This window comes from Chrysochloris asiatica, unplaced genomic scaffold (genome assembly GCF_000296735.1).
Source record: "Chrysochloris asiatica unplaced genomic scaffold, ChrAsi1.0 scaffold00055, whole genome shotgun sequence".
Classification (NCBI taxonomy): Eukaryota; Metazoa; Chordata; class Mammalia; order Afrosoricida; family Chrysochloridae; genus Chrysochloris; species Chrysochloris asiatica.
The window spans coordinates 2,372,717-2,385,470 of NW_006408573.1; the positions used below are offsets into that span (position 1 = coordinate 2,372,717).

The window sequence follows — 12,754 nt, forward strand, 5'->3', positions numbered from 1 at the left end:
CTTTACGGGAGCAGAATGCCTCATCTTTCTCCCGCGGAACTGCTGGTAGTTTTGAACTGCTGACCTTGAGGTTAGCAGCCCGATTCGTAACCACTATGCTACCAGAGCTCCTTAAAGGTGTCTATCGCATTCCAAAATTTCATTGACCTGTTCAGTGTGCCCCTTCACTTCCAAAAATCTCTCAGCTGTTCCCTCACTGGTGATTTTACCAACTTTATGTTGAATACCAGTAGAAAAATATGATAAACTGAGTGTTTCCGGTGCTTTATCTCTGCCCTGTGTTTGTATCTGACATGTCAAAATGAGCTCTTTGATGCTGAGTATGCATGATTTCTGAAAAGAACTTGTTCTTATCCTTGTTCTTTTATAGGTAAGGTGTTTACCTTCTGTCTTGTTTCACAATGTTCTCTATGACTTTCTGTAGTTTCACTATGATGTGCCTGTTGTTAAGTGCCATCAAGTCAGTTCCAACCCATAGTGAGTTTGTATAAGATTACTGAGGAGCGGCTGATGGGTTTGAACTGCCGATCTTGTGGTTAGTGTCCAGTGATGTGCCTAGACACAGATTTTTGAGTATTTATTGTGGCTGCTTTTCTCTAAGATTCTTATATCTATGGTGTGTCTTCTAACAGTTTTCCCCAAATTCTTAGCTGTTCTTACTTCAAATATATCTTTCTCTTTCCCTTCTGGTACGCTCACTATTCTTATACTATACCTTTTGTATCTGTCCCACAGTTCTTGCATAGTTTTGTTTTATTATTTCACTCTTTTTGTGTTTCAGTAGAAGAAATTTCTACTGGCACATCTTCAGATCTCTGACTGTATCCAGTCTATTAATGAGCCATCAAAGGCATCTTTTAGACTCCTGGTGTGGCACTATAGGATACGCACTAGACTGCAAGCCACAAGGTTGCTGCTTTAAACCTACCAGCTGCTTCTCTCGGAAACCCAACCAGGATTGCTATGAGTCAAAACTGATTCGACAGCACTTAACAACAATAAACATAACAAGGGCATCTTCACTTCTGTTACAGTGTTTTTGATTTCTTGTGTTTCCTTTGGAGTAATTTTCAGAGTTGCATTCTTTTTGTTCTTGCATGTTGCCTAGTTCTCCAATTAAAACCTTTAGTATACTGATCATGTTGTTAGCTGCCATTGCATTGATTCAGACTTCATTCACCTCCTTGCCTGTGTGGATAGGTATGTCCCCTCCTCCAAGTTGGTTCAAATAAACTCAAACTTGGAGCCATCAAGTCGATTATTACTCATAGTGACCTTGCATAGGGTTTCAGAGGCTGTAAATCTTTCTTCCAAGGAGCGACTGGGGGATTTGAACTGCTGACCTTGCAGTTAGCAGTTCACTGCTTATCCTACAGCACTACACCAAGAAACCTTCTAAGTTGATTTGTTATTGTTGTTGTTAAGTGCTGCTGAGTAGTTCTGACTCAGAGGAACCCTGTACAGGGTTTTGAAGGAGTGGCAGATGGATTTGAACCACTGATCTTTTGGTTAGCAGACTAGTCCTTGCCTTCCAATGCCACAATAATTCACTTTGGCTAGACTTCTGTGAAGGAGAGCAGGGCAGCTACTTCCCTTCTTCCCCTTTGTTATTTATTGAATTATGTCTTCCCTCACTCCGCCCCCAGTAAACGAAACTTGGCTGGGCCATGATTATTGTTGTTGTTATGTGCCATGGAGTCGGTTCTGACTTATAGCGACCCTGCACAGGGTTTCCAAGGCTGTAAATCTTGACGGGAGCAGAAAGCCTCATCTTTCTCCCTCGGGACAGCTGGTAGTTTCAAACTGCTGACCTTGTGGTTCACAGCCCGATTCGTAACCACTATGCTACCAGAGCTCCTTATGATTATTAGTATTATATATTTATCTTTCATTTTGTGAACTGATGTAATTATCCTCTATGTTGTACATCCTCAACTACATGGTGTTAATGCGGCTAGATTCAAGGCAGTTATGTTGGTGAGGTAGTGATGGTCTCCTATACCCAGGAGAGTGTTTATAACAAGACACATGGAAGTCCCCAAGAGATGCCAAGTGTACAGATCCTGCAAGGGTACAAGGATGGTCCCCAGAGATGACAGAGAGAAAGTCTTCCTTTCACTACAGTGGGTGCTCTAAACTTGGACTTCTAGCCTCTTAAACTGGGAAAGAATACATTTCTCTTATCTGTCAGTTTGTTGTATTGTGATGACTTGCTACTGGAAGCTATGCTTCCACAGTAAGACAAAATAGGAAAAATAGGAGACGCAGATCACTTCTGAATGGTAAGCCACTAAAAATCTTGTGACTAGCAATGGAACATTGTCAGGGCTAGTGCTGGAAGATGAACCCCTCAGGTTGGAAGGCTGGGGAATTATGTTACTGCTTCACCACATAACTGCCTGGGGAAGAGCTGCCTCCTCCAAATAGAGTTGACTGTGATGATGCGAATAGAATACAGCATTGGGACACCCATTTACTGATCAAGTGTAGCTCAAAATGAGAAGAAACAGCTGCAAACATTCATTGATAATTGAAATATGGAATGTATGAAGTATGAATCTAGGAAAATTGACAGTTACAAAAAAGGAAAACAAATGCTTAAAGATTGATATCCTAGACATTAGTGAGCTGAAATGGACTGGTATTGGCCATTTTGAATCAGACAAGAATATGGGTTACCATAAAGGGAACGACAGATTGAAGAAGAATTCCATCATCTTCATCGTCAAAAAGAACATTTCAATATCTGTCTTGAAGTACAGTATTGTCCATGATAGGAAAATATACATATATCTACAAGGAATACCATTTGATACCATTATTATTCAAATTTATGCACCAATCACTAGAGCCAGTGATTATAAAATTGAAGAATTCTACCAGCTTCTTCAGTTTGAAATTGATCAAACATGCAATCAAGGTTTATTGATAATTAGCGGTGGTTAGAATGCAAAAGTTGGAGAACAAAGATGAAGGATCAGTAGTTGGAAAATATGGTCTTGGTAATAGAGATGGTGCTGGAGATTTCAACATAGAATTTTACGAGATCAGTGACATTAATTGTAAATACCCTCTTAAACAACATAAAAGGTGACTATATGCATGGACAACACCAGGTGGAACATAGAGGGATCAAATTGACTACATCTGTGGCAGAGATTGTGGGAAAACTCAGTATCACCAACCAAAATAAGACCAGGAATTGACTGTAGACCAGACCATCAATTGCTCATATGCAAGTTCAGTCTGAAGCTGAAGGAAATTAAAACAAGTCCAAAAAAGCCAAACTATGACTATTAACATATCCCACCTGAATTTGGAGATCATCTCAAGAACAGATTGGATACATTAGACAGCAAGTACCGAAGACCAGAAGAGTTATGGGATGACTTCAAGAACATTGTAAAGGATTAAAGCAAAAGGTCATTACAAAGCTAGGAAAGACAGAAAAAAAAAGACCAAAATGGATGTTAAAACAGATTCTGAAAGTTTCTTTCCAGCATAGAGCTGCTAAAGCAAATGAGGAAGTAAAAGAACTGATCAGAAAAGTTCAAAGTATAGCTTGAGAAGAAAAAAGAAAGTATTACAATGAAATGTGCAAAGACATGGAGTTAGAAAACCAAAAGTGAAGAATATTTCTCAAGCTGAAAGAACTGAAGAAAAAACTCAAGCTTCAACTTGCAGTATTGAAAGTTCTATGTCCAAAATAGTGAATGATGCAGAAAGCATCAAAAGAAGATGGAAGGTATACACAGTCACAGTTCCTGGTCCATGTTCAACTACTTCAAAGGAAGCATGTGATCAAGAACCAATGTTACTGAAGAAAATCATCCAAGGTACGCTGAAATCATTGGGGGAAAAGAAAACTCCAGGAGTTGATAGAATACAAATTGAAATCTTTCAACAAACTGATGAAGCACTGAAGGCACTCACTCATCTGTGCCAAGAAATTGGGGGACAGCTAACTAACCAACCAATTGGAAGAAGAAATCCATATTTGTGCACATTTCAAAGAGAGGGGACCCAATAGAATGCAGATATAATATGCAAATAAAATTTTGCCGAAAATAATTTAAACAAGGCTGCAAAACAACATCAACAGAGATCAGCGAGAAATTTAAGACTTACTCAAAACAAGGCATTGAACAAGGCATAGCATTACTGACATCAGATGGATCTTGGCTGAAAGTGGAGAAAACCAGATAGATGTTTGCTTATTTTTTATTGACTAAGCAAAATCTTTTGATTATAGATCATGACAACCCATGGATAACATTGTGAAGAATAGCTTTTACATAACACTTAATTGTGCTCATGAAGAACCTGTACATAGACCAAGAGGAAGTTGTTCAAATAGAACAAGGGGATACTGAACAGTTTAAAATAGGAAAGATGTGTGCCAGAGTTGTATCCTTTCACCATACTTAGTCAACCTGTATTCTGAACAAATAATCTGAGAAGCTGGATTATATGAATAAGAAGGTGGCCTCAAGATAGAAAGAATACTCATTAACTACCTGCAATAGGCAGATGATACACACTTGCTGGAAGTGATGAGGACTTGAACAGAAAGCAAACAACAGCAGACAACAACCTGAGAGTAACATATATAACAATATCAGCAAGATTTAACTCAGATATACACGCAAAATAAATCAGAAGTATAAGAATGGGAAGACAGCTCATTAATAACTTTTGATATCCAGATGATACAACTTTGTTTGCTGAAAACGAAGGAGACTTAAAATACTTACTGATGAAGATCAAAGACCACAGCCTTTGTTATGGATTGCATCTCAATGTAAAGAAAACATCAATTCTCAAACTGGATCAGTAAATAACATGATGATAAATGGAGAAAATATTGAATTTGTCAAAGACTTCATTCTGCTTGGATCCACAGTTAATACGCATGAAAGCAGCAGGTAAGAACAAATGATGTATTATATTAGGCAAATCTGCTGCACACATCCTCTTTAAAGTGTTCAAGAACAAAGATATCAGTTTGAGGATTAAGATGCACCTGACCCAAGCCATGGTATTTTCAATTGCCTCATATGCATGTGTAAGTTGGGCAGTGAATAAAGAAGACTGTAGAAAAGTTGATTCATTTGAGTTATGGTGTTAGAGAAGAATATTAGACTACCGGACTACAGCCTTCGTATGGATTACACCTCAATGTAAAGAAAACAAAAATTCTCACCACTGGACCAATAAACAACATTCTTATCAATGGAGAAAAGATTGAAGTTGTCAAGGACTTCATTCTTTTTGGAACAACCATCAACACTCATGGAAACAGCAGTCAAGAAATCAAACAACATATTGCATTAGGCAAATTTTCTGTACAAGACCTTTTTAAAGCGTTGAAGAGCAAAGATGTTAGCTTGAGGATTAAGGCACGCCTGACCCAAACCATGGTATTTTCAGTAACATGTGTTATTTTCATATGCATGTGAAAGCTGGACAGTGAATAAGGAAGACCATAGAAGAATTGATGCTTTTGAGTTATGATGTTGGAGCAGAACATTGAAAGTGCCACGGGCTGCCAAAAGAACCAACAGATCTGTGTTGGAAGAAGTGCACCCAGAGTGCTCCTTGGAGGCCAGGATGGCCAAAGTTTATCTCTCATACTTCGGGCATATTGTCAGGAGGGACCAGTCGCTGGAGAAAGATAATCCGAGAAAAAGAGGAAGACCCCCAGTGAGATTGATTGGCAAAGTGGCAGCATCAATGGGCTCAAGCCTGGCAACAATTATGAGGTTGGCCCAGTATCGAGCAGTATTTCATTCTGTTGTGCATAGAGTCCCTATGAGTTGATACTAACTCGATGGCACCTAACAACAAAACAATAGACTGCCAGAAGAACAGACCAATCTGTGTTGAAAAAAGTATAACCAGAATGCTACTTAGAAGCCAGGATTATGAGAGTTCTTCTCATAATGACAGACATCATGCTTGGTGAAGTGGAGGGTCAGTGAAATAGAGGAAGACCCTCCAACATGATGGATTGCCACAGTGGCAGTTGCAGTGGGATCAAGTGTAACAACTGTGAGGACCGTGTAGGACAAGCAGTGTTTTGTTCCCTTGTGCTTTGGTTCCCTATGAGTCGGAACCAACTCAACGGCACCTAACAACAACAACAACATGGGCAAAATATTGATTAATACTGAAAACATCAAAAGAAGATGGAAGTAATATAGAGATACCAAAAAGTATGTCGATGTTCAGTCATTTCAAGACGTAGCATATGATCAAGAACCGATGCTTTTGAAGGAAGAAGTTCAAGCAGCACTGAAGTCATTGGCAAAAACAAGGCTCCAGGAATTGATGGAATACAAATAGAAATCTTTCAACAAACTGAGGCAGTGCTAGAGGCACTCACTCATCTATGTGAAGAAATTCGGAAGACTGCTACTGGGCCAACTGACAACTGACTGGAAGAGATATATTTGCTCCCATTTTAAAGAAAGGTGACTCAACGGAATGTGGAAATCATTGACTGATATCATTAACATCACATGCAAATAAATTTTTTCTGAAGACAATACATTGACAGGAAGCTGCCAGAAATTGAAGTCAGAAGAGGATGTGGAAAGAGGGGTGTTGTTGTTAAGTGCTACTGAGTCATTTCCAACCCATAGCAACCCTGTAAAGGGTTTCTGAGGAGCAGCTGGTGAGCTTGAACCACCGACCTTGCAGTTGAAATGGCTTTGCAGTATGGTGCGTTAACCCACAGCGCCACACCAGCACTCTGAAAAGAGGGATAGCATTGCTCATATCAGTTGGATCTTGGCTGAAAGTAGAGAATACCAGAAAGATATTTAATTGTGCTTTGTTGACTATGCAAAGGCTTTAGACAGTGTGGACCTTGACAAACTATGGAAAATATTGCGAACAATGGGTGTTCCAGAACACTTCATTGTGCTCATGAGGAACTTGTAGATAGACCAGGACACAGTTGTTAGAACTAGGGGACACTGAATGGTTTAAAATCAGGAAATGTGTGTGCCAGTCTTGTGTTCTTTCACCATATTTATTCAATCTGCATGCTAAGCAAATAATCTGGAAGCTGGAGTATGTGCCAAAGAACATGGCTTCAGACTTGGAGGAAGACTCATTATGAACTTCAAATATCAGGTGACACAACCTTGCTTCCTGTAAACAAAGAGGAGTTGAGGTACTTACTGATGAAGATCAAAGACTACAGCCTGCAGTATGGATTGCACCTCAATATAAAGAAAATTAAAAGCCTCAAACCTGAACCAATACTTAACAACATGATAAATGAAGAACAGATAGAAATTGTCAAATACTTCATTTTACTTTGATCCACAATCATTGCTCATGGAAGCATCAGTCAAGAAGTCAAAGGATGTATTGCACTAGGCAAATCTGCTGCTTTGTTGTTGTTAAGTTCTTACAGTGACCCTGTTAAGGGCTTCCAAGGAACAGCTGGTGGATTTGAACCACCGACCTTGTGGTTAGCAGTCCAGTGCTTATCCTACAGTCCAGAGATAGCACTTTGAGAACTAAGGTGCTTCTGACCCAAGCCATAGAATTTTCAATCACCTGATATGTGTGTGAAAGTTAGACAATGCATAAAGAAGACTGTAGAAGAGTCAAAGCATTTAAATTATGGTGTTGACAATGAATATTTAAAGTACCATAGACTGCCAAAAGAACAAATAAATCTGCCTTGGAAGAGGTACAGCAGAATGCTTTTTAGAAGCAAGGATGGCAATACTTCATCTCGTTTACTTTATATATATTATCAGGAGGGACCAGTCCTCAGAGAAGGGCATCATTTTTGAAAAAGTGGAGGGTCAGCAAAAAAGAAGATCCCTCCTCCCCCCCAACAAGATGAGCTGACACAGTGGCTTGAGCAGTGAGCACAATCATAGCAATGGTCAAGACGGTGCAGGACCAGGCAAAGTCTCATCCTGTTGTGCATAGAGTCACTGTGAGTTCGAACCGTCCTAACAACACCATCTGATTCCAGGTACTGTACTAGCACCTACAGTGGAGTCTGTTTGTGTTAAGTCATATCCTCTGTGATTGTTTATTTGCCTCTCCAACTTTTGGAGCAGCAGTTTGCTCTGTGACATCAGTATTCTGATGGATCTAAGAAGAGTGTTAGCTTTTGTTTTTGTTTTCTTGTTTGAGGATGGGAAGAATGACTTCATAAAGGTGACTTTTATTCCAGACCAGAAACTAGAAGTCTTACCACTATGTTAACCTTAGCCAAAACTTCTTTCAAAGGTTGTAGCAAGGAATATGCACATATGTTTGCATGATAAATATGGGAAGGCTGTCCTCTTTCACCATGGCATTGTGTGCAAATCAGTGGAGTCAGTCCAGTGAGCTTGCCCTGAAATCCAGTAATGCTGTTATAACTGAGTCCACACCAGCTGTTGGTGGCCTTTTACCCTGCTGAATCTTAGGACTCAATGCTATTGGTGTTTTTCTTGATGGAAGGTGAAGGGAGGACTCCCTGCCTCTGGAAACATGGCATTTTGCCTGATTTTCTGTTTAATGTTATGTCCTGTTGGATTTGATTCAGGACTGAGTTTCAGTTGTCCGGTTCCAATGATGAGCCTGCCTGACTTCTCCTGCTCCACCTTCATCCCGCCTCCACCTGCCAGTCTTCATTAGGGTCATTTCACCGCAGATTCATTCTCTGTACTGAACTTTTTCCTGCTTGGCCACAGAGCTTGGTGTTGAAGCCTTTATCCAGTACACATAGCTCCTAGGGAAGAGAGTTATTTCAAGAAGACTTTGGGACAATGAAGATGATTGGGGAGTGTTGAAAATGGTTTTCTTTTAGTATATAAAGACAAAGATAGAAAGTGATCTCAGGAGGCCAAGAACACAACAAAAATGGTCAGTAGACAATTTGAGTTGAGTCTTCAAGCATGGGTAGAGTTTTGACAGGTTAAGATGGCGCTTGGAAGAGTGTGGCTGTTTCCTATGGAGGGAATAATGGTAGAGTCAGGAAATGCTGTTTGTATTCCAGGCTCCTAAAGTGGCCCTCTGGTAGCGTAGTGGTTACGAATCGGGCTGCGAACCTTAAGGTCAGCGGTTCGAAACTACCAGCCGCTCCGCGGGAGAAAGATGAGGCTTTCTACTCCCGTAAGGATTTACACCCTCGGAAACCCTGTACAGGGTCGCTATGGGTCAGAACCGACTCGATGGCACTTAACAACAACAAAGTGGCCCTGTGCCTAGTATTTCCCCCACACTAGTCCCTGTCTAGTTTCCCAGCTTAGGCAGTGGGACCACCACCCGTCCACAGTTTCATGCGGAGTTGAAGAATCCTCTTTGAATAAACCTCCCTCTCCTCTCTCCACATATCCAATCTGAGAACTTTTACCCCTGCAATACCTCTTGAATCTATGTTTTTTCATCTTTGATGCTACCAGCTTGGGCTATTGTAGTAGCTTACTGTCTGGTTCCCTGTGTTCTTTACTTAGCAGCCAGGCTAATGCTTGCAAATGCAGATTTAAACAGGTACCTCTCTGTAATAGGTCACAGTGACTTTTAACATAAGAGGAAAATGCTTCAGCCAACTTCCCCAGTCTTGCCTTCACATCCACACCTTCAACCCTATGTTTAGGCCCTATTGACCTTTTCTCAGTGAATCCAGTTAACTGTGTTCTTTTCCACTTCAATCCCTTGCACATGTAATTTCTCTCCTGCCGGTTGAGTCACACGCATATGTTATTTCTACTGATTTTTCAGATCTTGGCTCATTGTCACTTCCTTGGGAAGGACTTCCTGATTTACCTGACTAGGTCAGATTCCGGCACTGTAGGTTACTGTTTCCCTCAGGAAAGAATTACCTGGGAGCTTGTGGCGCTGTAGGATAAGCACTGGACCACAAGGACAGTTTGAACTGCAAGGTCAGTGGTTCAAAATCACCAACCACTCCTCAGAAAACCCTATACAGGGTAACTATGAGTCTGAACCAAGTCAGAACTGATTTGGCACTTACCAATAGCAATGGTAGTGTAGTGGTTACAAATTGGGCTGCTAACCGCAAGGTTGGCAGTTCGAAACTACCAGGGGTTCCACGAGAGACAGATGAAGCGGCCTGCTCCCTGTAAAGATTTATAGCCTTGGAAACCCTGTGTAGGGTCACTATGAGTTGGAACCTATTCCATGGTACTTAACAACAACAACAACAATGGCACATAGAATTTCTAATGAAACAGCTAGGAGCAGCCAGCAAGTACAAGTCTGTCACTTGAAGATCCATTGCTTTTTGTGGTGTTAAATAACCAAGGTGAATTTTAATGAATTTGTGAATTTGGTGAACTATCCCTTGACAAATAACTGAGGATTTTTTATCTTATAATAGAATGTGGATGGCCATGGACTTTCTGTGTACAGATACCTCTCAATTCCTAGAATACAAATCAATCTGACATTATTCATTTGGGTACTGTTATCTGTAATAAGAGTCTTGGTGTGGTGCTGTGGGTTAATGCGCTGGACTGCAAGGTTGGTTTGAACCGCGAGGTCGATGGTTCAAGCTCACCAGCTGCTCCTTGGAAACCCTATACAGGGTCGCTATGGGTCAGAGTCAACTCAACAGCATTTGACAACAGCAAGGCAGATTCCATCAGATTTTGTTTGTCAAGGGCATGTGTAAAATGTGTAACCATCCCTCCAGATATCATGGTGAATCAGTGTCTAATCCTTAACAAATCCTGAGTAGATGAGTCAACTGTCCAGAATTGGTTTGGAGCTCAGATACCTCTGCTGGAACCTCACTTATGCCCTGTGATACTCCTTCCCTAATTTCAGTGTTTTCTAGACATCATTCACCCAAGACTTTAAATAAAAAGTCAGGGTTCCTCGTTGTTGTTGTTGTTTGGTGGCATCGAGTCAATACCAACTCATAATGACCCTCTGCTCAACAGAATGAAACACTGTCAGGTCCTACGTCATCCTCATGATCGTTGCCGTGCTTCAACCCATTGCTGCTGCCGCTGTGCCAGTCCACCTCACTGGGGATCTTCGCTTTTTCACCACCTGTCAACTTTACCAAGCATAATGTCCTTCTACAGGGACTGGTCCCTCCAGATAGTATGTCCAAAATAGGAGAGATAAAGTTTGACTATCCTGGCATCTATGTACAGTCTGGTGGTACTTCTTCCAACAGAAGATCTATTTGTTCTTCTGGCAATCAATGGTGCTTTTAATATTCTCCTTCAGTACCATAGCTCAAATGCATCAATTCTTCTACGGTCTTCCTTATTCACTGAGCAACGTCCACATGCATAGGAGGTTATTGAAAATGCCCCCCAACCCCCCACCCCGCCTTTATTACATATAAGTAGCCACAGGAACCTTGACAGCTGTGTTCTGGCAGAGAGGTTTGGAGCCATCACTCTTGTTACTTCTCTGTACTTCTGTAGATTGAGAATCATGTGGTTTTTCAGGAAACATTTAGGGCCAGTACACAGGGTCTGCATTTAGGGTACTTCAGAGCCAGGCAGAATCTCGATAGTGGTTTCAGAAGTGTCATTTAGATGCCATTCTTTTTGTACTTGTGCTTGAAGTCTGGAGGGACTAAGAATTTTTCTGGCCCAGGGTACCTGAGCAAATGAATAAGAATCTGTGCTGACTGAGTTGCAATCTCCTGGTGAGAAGTGATTTGTTGTCCTGATTCTAATGTAAACACATGCTGAAGCTGAGTTTTGTCTCTCATGTGAGTTTTATTATAGCCTTCTGTGTTTATAAACATGTCTTGAGCAGGAGGGAGAAATGTGATAACCTTTGGATCCCCCAGAGAGTGTCCATTTGTTTTCTCTATGAACTAAAATGAAGATAACATAGCATCCTTCTCTGAGAGCCCCCTTGCTTTTGCCAGAAGGCCTGGAACATTGTAGAAGTTGTCATTTCTCAATCGTTCCATCCTCTTCTACCAGAGACTGTGCCGTAGAGATTTGATGTTTGGCTTTTTGACACTGTGCAGCTTATGTTCCACAGGCATCTTCTAGAGAGGGTCACAAAGTCCAGGTAAGTTCTTCATTCAGTCCAGCAAATTTACTGAAATTGTTGTTTAAGATTTAATGTGTCAAGCACTGGAGAAAATCAAAAGTAGCTGCTCTTTCAGTGTTCTGTATGTGTTAAGGAAACAGACACCCACATAAATGAGGCACCCTGGGGAATGCCAAATGAGAGTGAAAAACAAAATGTGTCCTGGAGAGTAAAAATTACATTGAGAAAACTGGAGAAGACTTCGTGGAAGCGGAGGTGCTATTCATTTGTACTTTGAAGGAGGAATCTTAACAGACAGAGATTTGGTGATTTTAAAAGGGGCAGAACCCATTTTAAGCAGTGTAAACACTAGGCCTGTGGTCATGGCACTTGGGAATAATAGGACATATTTTGTAGAAGTACAATTAGTGCCTTGTAGTCAGTGTTTATGGTATCTAGTTAGGGTGGAATGGAAGACAGAGGGGCATGTAGTAGCTAGAAACTAATGAACATGTGGGAAGGGGAGCATGGGGCCCACTTATGAAGCACCTAGAATGACATGCCTAGTTGAACTTTAATCTAGAAGCAAAGGTAGGAGTTCCAGTAAAAGCTATTTGAATGAAAGAGTGGTATAGTTAGACCCACTCTGGTGTGGCACTGTAGGATAAACACTGGACTGCAATTGCAAGGTTGGCAGTTCAAACCCACCAGCTGCTCTTTAGATTCTATGCAGGGGTGAATTGCAGAGAATTTTTTTTTTTTTTTT

At 40.9% G+C, this 12,754-nt stretch overlaps 1 protein-coding gene across 1 annotated transcript in view; it reads left to right on the forward strand.

Annotated features, from left to right (window-relative positions):
• FTO (fat mass and obesity associated) overlaps positions 1-12,754 on the forward strand; it is a 621,108-nt gene that overhangs the window by 344,312 nt on the left and 264,042 nt on the right. The window lies entirely within an intron of this gene.